Here is a 15348-nt window from a genome sequence, read left to right as displayed (position 1 = left end):
AACAAGAGAAAAGTAGTATTCTTCCCATTCTTAATGTTTTTCACATTATTAACCATATCTTTAAACAGTGCTTGGGAGTAGTTAAAATCAGTTTTTGACATTATTGCATACCCCAAGTATTGAATTTTCAAAGGAATTTCATTAAAAGTAGTGGTTTTGTTTGACAGGCAAGTTAACAGGGTATGGAACCGGAACTTCATTGGTGGTGGAAAATTTGGTTTAAACATTGTAGCTTTTGTCAACTGTCCATCATAACCCCTTTCTATCAAGTCTGTTTGAAATTCGTTTTTAGGGAAAGAAGTTTTACCTGCTAAGTTATTCATCTGGAATGTTTCTGAAATGGTAGTGGGGGTTATAGCAACCAAGACACCTCCTACTTTTGAAGTGATACCAAAGGTTCTTTGCCCTGTTCTTGAATTTCGGCATTTGCCCAGAAATCACGTAGTGTGTCGTGGTACATTGGTGCATCGGCAGTGAGGAGTGTTTTGCACTTGGAGGATGAGAATATGTCAATTATTGAATGAAATTCAGTATTTTTGTCGGTTTTCTCAAAGGTACAGAGGTAATTATGTGGGTGTTTGATGATAAGAGTCATGGTCGGAAGTAGAAATCGCAAATGGTTGAAGTAGAAGTGAAGAAGAAGATGAAAACCATTTTGGAGAATTTTGAATTCGATATGGCGATAAAAGCTCTGTTTGGGTTTTATCAGGGTTTGAAAAAGTGAAAAAGTGAATGCTGACGTGGTAGCGGTTTTAAAGATCGGAAAGTTAATATCTACCCACGAGGCAACCTCTGATAAAAAAGTAGATGACAGTTGTTTGGAAACCACTGTTGGGCAACAACAGTGGTTGGGAACAGTGCATGAAATATCAGTGGCTGATTTTTGTCTATCAGTGGATAGACATCAGAGGTTGAAACCAACAGTGTTTGGTCAACAGTGGTCAACAAAGGAAATGATAAACGGAGGTTGTCTTTCAGCAGTGGGTGAATTTTCAACCATCAGAGGTTTAAAACAAGCAGTGGATATGGACAGACTTTTAAGGATTCATGAAAAATTTTCATTTTAGCTATTTTTAAGGATGAATTTTTTGATTTTCTGAAAACATTTTAATGCTTTTTATTCAAGGAAAAGAAGTTTTTACCTTCTAATCCAAGTTAAGCATAACAATTCTTGAGATCAAATGTTCAAAGGTAAATGTGTCTAGTGATTTTGTTAGCACATCTGCCAGTTGATCTTTTGTTGGAACATGATGCAGAGAAATCAAACCTTTTTCATAGCAATCCCTCACAAAGTGATGTTTGATGTCAATGTGTTTGGTGGTTGAATGGGATACTGGATTTTTGATGACATTTTCAGCTGCTTGACTGTCCAACATGAGAGGAGTCTTTAGAGCAGTTATACCAAAATCCGGTAACTGGTTTTGAAGCCACAACAGTTGGGCTGTATAGCTTGCAGCAGCAATATACTCTGCTTTAGCAGTGGATGTGGAAACAGCTGCTTGCTTTTTGCTTTGCCAAGACACTAAGCAATTGCCTAGGAATTGACACCCTCCTGATGTAGACTTCCTGGTGGAGTTGCATCCAGCAAAATCACTGTCTAAATAACCTGAAAGCTTGACATTCCCATTAGCAGGATACTAGATACCAAGTATGGGAGCACCTTTTATGTACCTGAATATTCTTTTCACAGCAATGAGATTAGACTTCCTAGGTGCTGACTGGGATCTGGCACAGACACATGTTGCAAAAATGATGTCTGGCCTTGATGCAGTTAGGTACAATAAAGACCCAATCATGCTTCTATATAAGGTCTGATCAACCAAGTCATCTTTTTCATTAGACATGACAAGCTTTGTGGTTACCATGAGATTTCTAGATTTCATGAGATTTCGAGAAGCCTTTTGATCTCGAAATTTTAATGAGATTTCGAGATCTGATAAGATTTCGAGTTCTAACTGGGTTTTCGATATCTCCAATGATTTCGAGAAAACTGATGTTATTTCGAAAATAATAAGATTTCGAGTTTTAATGAGATTACGAGTTTTAATGAGATTTCGAGTTCTATGTTATCTCGAAATCTCTTATGGATCTCGAAACTTGTTCTCCAAGACTCAAAATTTGCTGATAAATAGTTGTTAATTGTGACAAGGTTGAAATTCGAAACTTAAGGGATCATAGGAGATCATGTTTCCTGTTTAAGTGGTGTTTTATATTTATCTAAAAAATTTCAAAAATTTATATCCTTTAAAATTAACAGGTTTCAAAATCCTAATTAGATAAGACTTAATCAAAAAATAGAAAACACCCTTTGATCCTCAATTCATTCCAAAATGTAGGAATTTATTCAAATTTTTCATAAGAACATAATGAACCCTAAAATTAATAAAATAAATTCTAGAATCCAAAATCTGAAAAAAGAAACATGTTTATACAGATTTTGAAATTGTCATTAACAAAGATGTGATTTAACATCTATTTAGAGCATTAAAACGTGAATATTAAGTTTATACAAATTTTATGTTCTCGAATTTTTCAGGTTTTCGTAAAGTTTGTTTTCCAGATTTTCAATTCTGATTCATGGAAACAAAGAGAACTGATTGAGCAACATATGATCTGATACCACATGTTGATCATTTCTGTTTAAACATAATGGTAAACATGTAAATCATACTTGTTACAGAAGACAGACCAGCAGAGAATCTAGTCACGGACGCAGCCACAGAGTTCGACATAATTGCCAGCTTGATCTGGTTCCGGTTTAGGATGTATGTTCTTCATGGTAGTACTGAAATCTAGGGTTAGGAATTCGTAAATGGAGAGAAAGGGGAGACGGAATTGTGTTTGACGTTATGAGAGTCTAACCTTAATCTCTCTCTAGTAATATCCTGATATACATCCAATGAGAAACCTAATTAGTTAATAAGAGTAGTATGGTCCATCAACAATTACCAACTAACAATTACCAACTAACAATTATATTATAGGTATAATATATTTTGATCTATATAATATAAATGATTATAATGGTTATATAATTAAATATAAAATAATAATTATATATAATCATACATATAATGCTAGAGGTAGTTTTTAGCCATGTGAACATGTGACATTATCTACCTGTGCGCCAAACGTTGATATGTTGATGGGGATGGTACACGCAAGAATCCAACTGTGATCCTCAGACTGCGGAATGGTTCTAGCAATTATTAATTTTACTACACCAATAGTCGTAGTAATTTTTTGGTTACTAGCAAATAGTTGTAGTAATTTCTTGATTACTAACATAGTCATCATTTGTTGACTTTTGTAGTAGTAGGTTTGTTCAATCAAACAATCGTTCATAATTTTGGTATTTGTCAAAAGATGCCATGACAAAAGCTTCAATCAAACAATCGTTTATAATTTTGGTCTTTGTCAAAAGATGCCATGACAAAAGTTTTTGATGTAGTAGGTATGTCTACATGATAATTGTCGACACAATTTGTCGATGAATTGAATTGGAAAATGAAATTCATTTTAGTAGTCACTTGTTGACTAGATTTTTTGATTACAAGAATCATTTGTTTGAGATAGTATAAATCATTTGATTTCGATATTGGTTAATCGATTATGTTTGTGTTTGTTTGTAAAAACAGTTGTTTATAAAAATGCTTAAGGAGATATTAATATAAATATTTCGAAGTAATTTAACAGTTAGAATAGAACATACCTTTCCTTTTTATTTGACTAGGTAAATCTTTAAGTTGATTTTTCCAAGTGACCAACCCAACCAATTCTTCCCTACACGGCCTCCTGCCTAAACGGTACTTTTTATGGCTCCAGGGCTCCAGGTTTTGCAAAAATCTTTAAAGATGAACAAAGGGATAAAAAGGAAACTGATATTTATTCATAACTGTTCTTCCCTAAGGAAGAACTTCTTGATATTTACATAATATTCTCCTTTAGCAAGGAGCCTCGGCGCCGGACCCCCACACCGCCCCCCTATGCCTCGTCCCGTCTTCCCCGTCCTCCAGCCGACGCCCAAGCTGGGCCACCTCCTTCACACACATACCTATATATATATATATATATATATATTGCCCCATCCTCCACCCCTTTGGTCCATCCCCTTTAGGCCCATCCTCACTCCCGGTGACGTGGCGGCCCATCCTCTGGGGGATGAGCCTCACAATACCTCACTAGTACATAAATGGTTTATTGGGGCATTTAAAGTCGTTTTTTGACATGGTTTATGGACCGCCCCAACCAATACGGAGTCAAAAAATAAGGCTATCTCTGAGCACGGTTAAGATACCGCATCATTAAATAGAAACAACAGGGTCATTAAGTAGAAACAGATGCGTCCAAAGCCACTTTAAATAGGGAGTCAAAAAATGAGGCTATCTTTTAGCGCAGTTAAGAAACCACGTCATTAAATAGAAACAACCGCGTCATTAAATAGAGTTAACAAAACTTTCTAAGCCAACAACAATAATAATAATAAGAGTAAACTGCCATTTTGGTCCCTGTGGTTTGGCCAGTTTTGCCACTTTAGTCCAAATCTCAAACTTATTACATCCAGGGCCCTGTGGTTTGCATTTTGTTGCCATTTTAGTCCAAATCTCAAAAACCCCATATTTTGACTGTTGAAACCTGACTATTTTGTCCTTTAGTGCAGGGGCATTTTGGTCATTTTGGTTTTACTCTTCTAATAAATTAAAACAAAATTAATTATATATTATATAATTTAATTAATAATACATGATGACTGATTATGATGATGGGTTGTATATTTGGTCATCCTTCTCGATCTCTCTCTCACTAAAACAACACAGAAACACACACTCTCTCTCTCTACACCGTTCACCACCGTCATCACCACAGATCACCACCATTCACCACCGCTCACCCCCGCCATACACACTCTCTCTCTCTCTCAGTTTTCTCTCTCTACACAGATCTCTCCTCCATCCTTCTCTCTTTCTATAGCACCACCACCACCACCACCGCCACCCCCTCCCTCTCTCTCTCTCTAGAAAGAAACTCAGCAAAACACTGATTTGGGGAAGGAACTCCGATGACGGATCTGAGATTTGGGGGAAGAAAGATGTGTGGATCTGGAACTTGAAGATGAACAGACAACCGTGATGATTGATGCTGATGAACGGCGTCATCATCTTCATCATCGCCGTTCCCCAAATAAATCATCACCCAACCACCGGCGTCATCATCTTCATCATCACCGTTCCTCCGCCGGATGCCACCGCCTCTCTCTCTCTCATCTGCAGATTATGTGGCTTTTTGTTTTTGGGTTTTGTTTAAATCTTGATTTTTCAGGGGTTTGAGATGGGGAATTTAGAGGATGGTGGAAATTACCTTCACTGGTTTTGATTGAATTATTTGAATCTAAACGCTGGTTTTGATGTACATGCAATCATTTTTGTGATTATTAGTTAGTGAGAGAGAGAAACAATTGTGGTTGTATGATTGATATTAAACTGGAATATTCATAATCTGGTGAGAATTTAGGGTGAGAATCACGGATTCGTTAATCGAAAATAGGGGGTTTGGTTGTGCCGCCGGACTGGAGTGCTTGTTGAATGGGTGGTGATGGTGGAAATAGGTGGTTGTGGAAGGAGGTTATGGCGGTGGTGGTGGTGGTGCTAGAGAGACGGGGTGAGAGGAGAGAGACGGGGTCAGCGGCGGTGTTCTGACAGTGGTGGTGGTGTTGGACGACGGCAGTGGCGGTGATGGTGGTGCTTGGAGAGAGAAAGAAAGAGAGAGTGATGGTGGTGTTGTCGATGATGATGATGATGAACATCTGCATATCAAGACAAGATGCAGATTTTTTAATGTGCTGAATAATCTGGACTAATGTATTAAATGAAAAGATAAATGACCAAAATGCCCCTGCACTACATGACAAAATAGGCAGCTCTCAACATTCAAAATATGGGGTTTTTGAGATTTGGACTAAAATGGCAACAAAATGCAAACCACAGGGCCCTAGATGTAATAAGTTTGAGATTTGGACTAAAGTGGCAAAACTGGCCAAACCACAGGGACCAAAATGGCAGTTTACTCTAATAATAATAATATAGGTAGCTTTTTATATTTCTATAACAAAAAAATACAGTCAATGGATTCAAATAAACAAAGAAAACATAATATTTTGATACCAAATGACAATAGTCGAATTCTCACATAACACAAAATGAAAAGACATCCTACAGAAACGAAGTTGCCACCAAAAGTTCAAACACAAAATGAAAAAAAACTTAAACTCCTATAGAAACGAAATTGCAACCAAAAGTTCAAACGCGAAATGAAAAAACTTCTAAACTCCAACAGTGGAACTTCAACTTTGACTTTTTGTTGTGCATTGCTCTCTTCTTGGTTTTCATTACCCCACTGATTGACAAAAGTAAAAGTACAAATTAATCAAGATCAGATATATTAAGATTCGGTGATTCATAACAAATTATGAAAGAAAAGATTAGATTTCTTACATATTGTCGCCTCCAAGGAGTTGTTTAGTTATCCCTGGACATTATAGTTTAAAAGAAAAAACAAAAAAAATAAGAAACAATTTGTTCAAGACACAACAAAACTAATAGATTATAACTAAGCTGAATGAAAATAATACCCAGTGCATTAGAACAATTTAAGCATTTTCAATATGTTTCCCAACTCAACATATAGACTCAAAAGATATCCCAAAAACAAAATAGGACAACATCTGACCTGTTGGAAACACCCTGCTAATAAATTGTGGTGTTAAGTCTAAGATCAGCTTGTCGATCTCATTTTGCGGAAGAAAGCCTTTTTCGTTCCAAAGCTAAAAAAGAAATAGAAAATATGTAATTGAAAAATAGATAATTTAGGCAATCCACAAAGTCTATAAAACAAACCACTTACTTTAATAGGAAAATCATGTTGAATAGAATTGACAAATTCATGCATGTGCTTGATTATCATGAAACCACGTTCCCAGCCATTCATTTGTTGCTTACACTGCATTGATTTAACAATAAGTACTTTGCATACATGAAAATAAACTGATAATAAAATAGATAACATACTTTCACCATTTCCCAAAGAAATGGAAACCCAAAAGCTTCATCAATGATAGACGTAAGAAGGTAACTATGCTGGTCTTTTTCTCTATTTATAGAATCAATAATATAGCCTCTCTCAGTTGAGGGACAAATGATAATTAGTGTCCAATGGTTACTACAAAAAAATTAGACAATAATTAAGTATGTATGTGTATATATGTAATTATGTTGGAAAAACATAACTTACTTTGCTAAATATGGTGCAACAAAAAATCTTTTGTCAGTATGGAACGTAAACATGTCTATGATGTGTGATTGAACGCCTTCAGAATTTTTAGTGCACGATTCACCTTTGATTTGGTGCAGATTAAAGAACGCACATAGAGAATTGTGGGACTCATAAAAGTACCTTAAATCAAGAACAAATAGATATGATAAAATTGACAAACAAAATTGTATCTAAGAAATGTTATTTTACCATATAAAACAATAACAAAGACTTACATGGCAAACCAATGTATGACGGTGATGTCAAGCCAGTCATTAGTAAATAATTGCAACAACTCCACATATGGAATAATATCTCGAACCATATGGGGATACATCATCGTCGGTGAAGAAATCTCAATCCTATGGTTATCCCAAACACACCTTGATAATAGCTCTACCAAATCCTGAATTGCACGAGGCCTAGTCTTTGTTCTTTCCAAAGAAGTAATTACTTCAAGATTGATAAATGTTGGATCGGGATTAGGTGCATGAGTACTTTGCATCTCTTGTGTTGGACCAGGATTGGGAGCATGAGTAGCTTGCATCTGTTGTTGATATACATTTTGGGGTAGTTCTTGTACTTGCATTAACTAACAAGGATTATAAAAGCAATATTAGTACTTAGGTATTGTTATAGTAACAAGAATCTGATTTGTACTCTTTCTATATATATATATATATATATATATATATATATATATATATATAAAGAGAGAGAGAGAATAAAAGAAGAAAGAGATATGTGTGTGTGCGCGCATGTGTGTATAGATTGTTACAAAAACAAGTTGCTGATGTTTTAACATATTCATAAAACTCTGATCAGTGTTTTGTTGAATAGGCATTTGTGGTTCATACAAATCGTCTTCCTCAATCTAAAATAACAATAAAGATTGTTAGAATATGAACAGATCAAACTAAATTAATTTAAACTACCTCTGGATGGTAACATGAAATCGCTGCGATGTCACCGGCTTGTGTTTGAGGCGAGACGCCAGTGTGGCTTGATGAACCGAGACTCGGGTTCGTTCTCAGGTAACTCAGAGACCTGCTGTGGGATGTTTCCTTCTTCACAATCTACAATTTAACAAAAAAAATTTAGAGTAAATATCAATATACTAAAACATAATGTAATGTATAAACAAATATACCTTTAGTGCATCCCTTGGCCATTGAACAAAACAGTGAAGCATGTCTCCAACGCGTTTAATTTCCACAGTTTTTGTTACTTCAAGAACAGGCATTTTCTCGCAACCTTCAATGACATTATCTACTTGAACTTTTACAAAACCCTCGCTTATTAGTTTGCCATGTAGAATCCTATCAGAAGTTGGCCATATCTGCCCTATAGCCACCGTCAATTCATCGGTAAGTTGGAATAGAAAAAGCATCTCACAGGGTGTTAATTTCTGCGAAACCATAAAACATTTTAAAAAATATGTAACATTTTTAACAGCCTATAAAATATATTACCTCAATAGGTGGATAAGATATGATCGGTCCACCAGAATTCTTGTCTACCAATGATACTGAGCCTCTCTCCTGGTTTGCATCTAAACTATTGCCACTTCTTGCTCGCTTTTTACTATGGTTGAACAATCCTCCTTGAACTTGTGTTGAACCTATATAAACTCAAAATCCAAAACTACATCAGCAATAAAAAATCCCTCAACAGAATTCTTTTGATTGTTTCACATTTAGTGGTTTGGTTGTATTGTAATAAATAATGCTAATAACCGTTTGTTTTCTTGTTGCAAGAACTGCAGTCAATGAATATAGTTCCACGTTTGTAGTTGGCTGATTCTTGATAATCTTTATGGTCATCACGAGGTAAACCAATAATAAGTGGCTATTTATTATATAAACTTATTGTTATGTTATTTCTAGAGGTAGAAAACTAGAAATCTTGATCGATTTACTTAAATTAGGTTGATATGGGCTTTATATTGAATCTCCCACTGGTCAAATGGGTAAAAGTTGAAAAATTAGTTATAAATTGCTTTAGTAAAAAAGTAATATTTGTTTATAATCTTAATCCATGCATTATTTTTTAGCCATGCATTGTTTTTTAGTGAAGAATTTGAATAAAAAGGGTTGTTGGGTCACCCATCCCGACCCATTTAGGTCGGTTACACCGCCCACATATGTTAACTCTTTCGTTGGGATGGCAGGTGTGAGATGTTAACCGTTCCATCACTTTGTTAGCCGTGAAGAGAGGATAGCGGCATGCTTTACAACCAGAATGGCCAGATTATATTACCTATAAGCTCGGAGACTGCCCGTGTTCTTCCGCCGTGTTCACGTCCCATAACTCTAACAATTGGGTCTTCCTTTCCGACAAAATAACTACCATCTTCTATCATTTTTCTCTCAGTACGGACCTATAGAAAGATATTGTTAAATAATCATTTCTGAAATATACAACTTCAGAAAATTAATCGAACACATTTACCTACCAAACATTCGATTGTTTCATGCGAATCTGGTCCAAGTTCATACGAATTAGTCTCTGGGTTTTTTATTTTTCTACTCATTATCCACGCTTTTGCACGTTTATCTTGTATGGTTTTAAGATATGGATACTTTGCTTCAAGTAAAGGCCATATGGTATCGGTTTTAGCATCCAATCCCGCGAACCCAGTTCGTCCTAGTCGGGAGAAGTTTGTGTTCGCGTTTGCACTTGCTCTGGCCTTCTTGCTTATATCCTTCACACAAATCAACAAAATACAATTAATACTTGCAAACATATACATAATAATAATAATAATAATAATAATAATAATAATAATAATAATAATAATAACAATAACAATAACAATAACAATAACAATAACAATAACAATAACAATAACAATAACAATAACAATAACAACAACAACAACAACAACAACAACAACAACAACAACAACAACAACAACAATAATAATAATAATAATAATAATAATAATAATAATAATAATAATAATAATAATAATTAATTCATACATACCAGAAATTATTTTCTTGTCTTTTTCTAAACGAGTTCATCCCAATATGCAGGATCGAGATATGTATATTTCTGAAAAGGCCTTTTTCCTTTATTAACATAGTTGTTAACAAGTCTGCTTCTGAATTTTGTACAAAGCTTCTTTGCTTTTTAAAGCATAAACTTTTTTGGCCCATCAGTTTGAATATTCCATAACATCTAAAAATTTACAAAACAAAAGGTTAAACATAATACTAAACAAATATTTCATCTTATGATAATGTGTAAAAAAACAAAAAACCATACCTTGGTATCCAACCATAATTCTTCCCACCGGTTTCTTTCAAAATCCTTCGTATCAATATGATATGGAAACGTTTGTCTAACTTTCAACCCAAACCATGACATAAATGGAGAACGCATTGCACCCACCGGGTGATTATTTTTGTCAAAATCTACCTTATAATCCTCCTCTTTATAATTCTTTTGAAAAGAAGCAACACAACGTTTGCCTCTTTTCGACATAGCTATAGATTACAATTAAGCAAAAGAAATAAATAGAGTTATTTAATTAGATACATATACATACATACTTACAAAACCAATAAACATATTTTCCCTAGTCAACAACAACAAAGCATCAGTTTAAACATAAACTATGAACTCAAAGGTCACCGTAACTTCAGAAAGTGATATTGCAGAACAAATAACAGTTTCTAAGAAGACATAAATGCTATCAACATCTTGATTATAGATGTAATTATGTTAATTAGATTAGTTACCTAATATTTGATTTATTTGAAAGCATATGGATATAACACAAATGAAACAAAATGAAAAGCTATATCTTGCACTTGAAATTCATAAATCCAATTAGAATGGTGAATTTGCAATTTCCAGTAAACTTTAGAGGCCCCTTTCCTATTTTTAGATCACAAATTTAAAATCATCAAATCAAAAGTGTATAATACAAATCTAAGAATTGAATCCACGCCCTAATTTCAGGAATCAAAATTGCAAAATCAACAAAAAGGTAACAAAATTTATATAACAACTAGTCAAATAAATCATGATACACAAGGTAACAATAAGAAACATTAAACTTGTTAAAAATGCAAATCATCAATTTAAACAGGACTATAAAGCTTTTAACATGCAAAGATACTTACAAATCAAAATGAGGGAAATAAGGAAGAAGCTACCTCGTTCACTATTTTAATATGGCAAAACAACGTGGACAGTTTGGAGAAGAATACTAGGTTTAAAACTAACGTGGGACTGTGCTAAATGGGGCGGGAGCGGGTATTTTATGAGAAATTTATGATAATGTGGCGGGAGTGGGTTTTTTATGAGAAAATCTTGATTTTCTGAAACGGTTTTGATCTTAAGATTTATAATTTGTATATATATAAGTACAAACTTGAATATATAAGGAACTCAGGGTGCAGCTCAAATGGTTTGGTGCACTTGTGAATTTTCATAAAGAAAGGACGTGGGTTGAAGCCATTTGTCACCCATTTTTTTCCAAAAAAAAAAAGAAAACCATTTAGGGCTTCTTTTTTAATTACCGGAAAACCATCTCCGTCGGAGACGAGGCCGGAGACCCAAACTCAGTTATACCTTATGCATACTCTAATTCACTGGATCTGTGCTGAAAAAGCCTAAATCGACGCCAACGTAGGATATAAAAATCTCATGTGAAGGATGGATTATGAGGCCGCCATTGATTCACATAATCAGCTGCTAGCCCAAGCGGTCATCTCTCACCAGCCACCTCACCTCTCCCCCCGCTCCACGCCAGGCTTCAAACCCACGCCAGCGGGGCAACGCCATAGCCAACGCTGCTGGCCCGGTGTGGTTTACCAACGTTGCTTGGCAACCCTCACCCCAACCAACGCCCCACACCCCATAGCCTTATACCTGAAATTAGGGTTTAATGATTGCAATTTACATGAGTGCCAACATTATTAAAAAAATACATTTAATTATTTGTTATCTAATTGATTTTTTTGCATTTCTAGATTTTAATTTTATATACATTTCTGCGGTTACTAAATCCGGTTAAACCACTTTGACCAGCGCACCAATAATGCCACCTGTTCAATGTCCGGTCAAGTTATAATAACATTATTCGCAGATCATTGAAGTGTGTGTAAAGATGTTCGTGACGTTGTCAAATTGGTCAAATGTAGGTCATTGTTAATTAGAATAAGTTTGTTTTGAATAAATATTATAATTTTAATATAATAACTTTTAAAAAGTTGGTCAACAATGTTTGATCCATGCGCAAATTCCAAGCCAGAATTTATGGTGACAAAATCTAGTTCCTTGCGACGTAACAATTTTTTTATTAAATTGTTGAGTTTTATTATAAACAAATATAAATATTAAATAACTGATACATATATATACATATACATATATATATATATATATATATATATATATATATATATATATATATATATATATATATATATACGTCTGCTTAAGATCTTTTAGAAAAGTTGCTATAAAAGTTTTAGAATAGACATGTCAATCTATTATATAAAAATAATTAGGATGTCTTTTTTATTTGTTATGCCGAGTGCAAGTACTATTAAGACTTTATTTTTATGTTCTAGTTCGCTATAGCTAGTGTCGTTACTATGACGAACTGAACGAATACCTATCAAATTCCGCCTAGGTTCGGCAGCAACGTGCGGACTGAATCATCTAGTTGAGTAATATCATGTAGTACTTCGAATCAAACAATAATCACTAATTAAGATGCGAAAGAAAAATTATTTGACTATACAACTTTACCACAAGAAAAAACCAATAAAAATCTAGTGATAATTAAAAAAATTAGACACAAAATAACAATCTTTTACTAAGTTTCCACTAGAAAAAGTCCAATAAAAATGAGATCATCTATCACATGGCTTATCTTCATCATTGTCTATCCTGTACAAAAAAAAAATTGTATTAATAGACTACAATTAAAAAAATAATACAAAATGTGTGTATATATATATATATAATCTCAAACCTTGATCATTTAGTTTGATGTGGTTTATCAGCAATGCGTCCCTTCCTTGTGGTCAGATCGTAAGTGTGTTGCGCCTTCAATCCTGTAATTACCTGGTTGAATACCGACTGAAAATGGTGGTAGATCATCAAACTGATCGTATTCTTCCTCATTAGCGACATTGTCGACACCAATAATACGTTGTTTACCTTGCAAGACGATGTGGTATCTTGGGTTGCTCGGGTCATTGACAAAAAAACACTTTTCTGACATGTTTTGCGAGAACAAATGGTTCAGATGCATAGCCATCGCTTTTAAGGTCTACAAGAGTAAAACCGTATTTATCAACTTTGACACCTGTACGGTTATTCACCCATTTACATCTAAACACAGTTTTAGTGAAATCATAATAGTCTAATTCCTAAATTTCTTGTATGACACCGTAATAAGAATCTTTAGCAATTCTTATCATTGTATCATGATTCATCCTATCAAATTAAGCCGTTGATGCTATTATTGTAACTCCACTGTTCTGCATTGTACTTTTTGCATCTTGATCTTTAGTATAAAACGTGTAACCATTAATTTCGTACTCTTGGTAAGATTTAACTTTAAAATCTGAACCTTGCCCTAACTTTTCCACAATTCAGTAAACCTTAGTTGTTGTTACCTTAGTTTTCATCCAACTAGGAAACTCCTTATTATGCTTTATTATATACCACATATTGTCCTTACCCTGGTATGTCGACCGTAAAATGTTCATGTGTTCTTCAACAAATGGAGCAACACAAGTCATGTGTTTTAGGACCAATAAATGTGCAATTTGTAAAGTGTCACGACTTGGGATGATGTTTTTCATACCAACACCTCCAACCCCACCAAGTTTACCCGAGTGACGAGATTGAGGTACACCAATACTATCCACACCTTCCAAATAACCTGTACAAAATTCAAGCACTTCCTCGGAAGCATATCCCTCAACAATACTACCCTCAGGTCGGTTAGGATTTCTTACATAACCTTTTAAAAAACCCAAATGTCTTTCAAAAGGGTACATGTAACGTAGAAATACAGGGCCACAAGCCTTAATTTCTCCTACTATATGGGATACTAGGTGAACCATAACATCAAAAAAAGACGGCAGAAAGTACATGTCTAGTTCACAGAGCGTGATGATAACTTCTTTTTGCCATGTATCCAGTGACTCGGGATCAATAACTTTCGAGTGAATCGTGTTAAAAAACAAATAAAGTTTTGTGATTGTATGTCGGATGTTCTATGGTAACACTCCACGAACTGCAATAGGAATCATATGTGTCATTAAAACATGACAATCATGAGACTTCATAGCAAAAAGTTTACAGTCTTTCATTGACACTAACCTTTTAATGTTTGAAGAATAAGTTGATGGTACCTTAATATCATGTAAACATTTACAAAACTTTGTTTTTTCTTCTCTTAACATAGTATAACATGCAGGTGGCAGAAAAATGCGGTTGTCTCTCTCAACAGGGGCAAGCTCTTTGCGTATTCCCATATTTACCATGTCTTTACGGACATTTATCCCATCTTTCGTTTTACCAGGAATATTTAACAATAAGCCCAACAAGCTATCACATACGTTTTTTTCGATATGCATAACATCTAGGCAATGTCTAAAATCTAAATATTTCCAGTAAGGTAATTCCCAAAAGATTGACTTCTTTTTCCAAATAACATCTTTCTCAACGCGAGTTCTTTTTCCCAACACAGTTTTTAAATTTTTAACTCGTGAAAATGCATCAAATCGTTTCCTTGTCTTTCGAAGCTCGGTACTACCATCAAACTCTTCCTTTTTCTCTCGATAAATGTGACCATCTGGAAGGAATCTTCGATGTCCCATGTATACAGTTTTTTTGCAATTTTTTAACCATACTGAACTTGTCTCATCTTCACAAACAGGACAAGCTTTCTTACCTTTCGTCTTGTACCCTAACAAGTTACCGTACGCAGGAAAATCACTTATGGTGCAAAAAATCATGGCCCGCAATTTAAATTGTTCTTTCTTGTAAGCATCATACATATCT

The sequence above is a fragment of the Helianthus annuus genome, chromosome 6 (assembly GCF_002127325.2).
Source record: "Helianthus annuus cultivar XRQ/B chromosome 6, HanXRQr2.0-SUNRISE, whole genome shotgun sequence".
Taxonomy (NCBI): Eukaryota; Viridiplantae; Streptophyta; class Magnoliopsida; order Asterales; family Asteraceae; genus Helianthus; species Helianthus annuus.
This window is presented reverse-complemented; position numbering follows the sequence as displayed.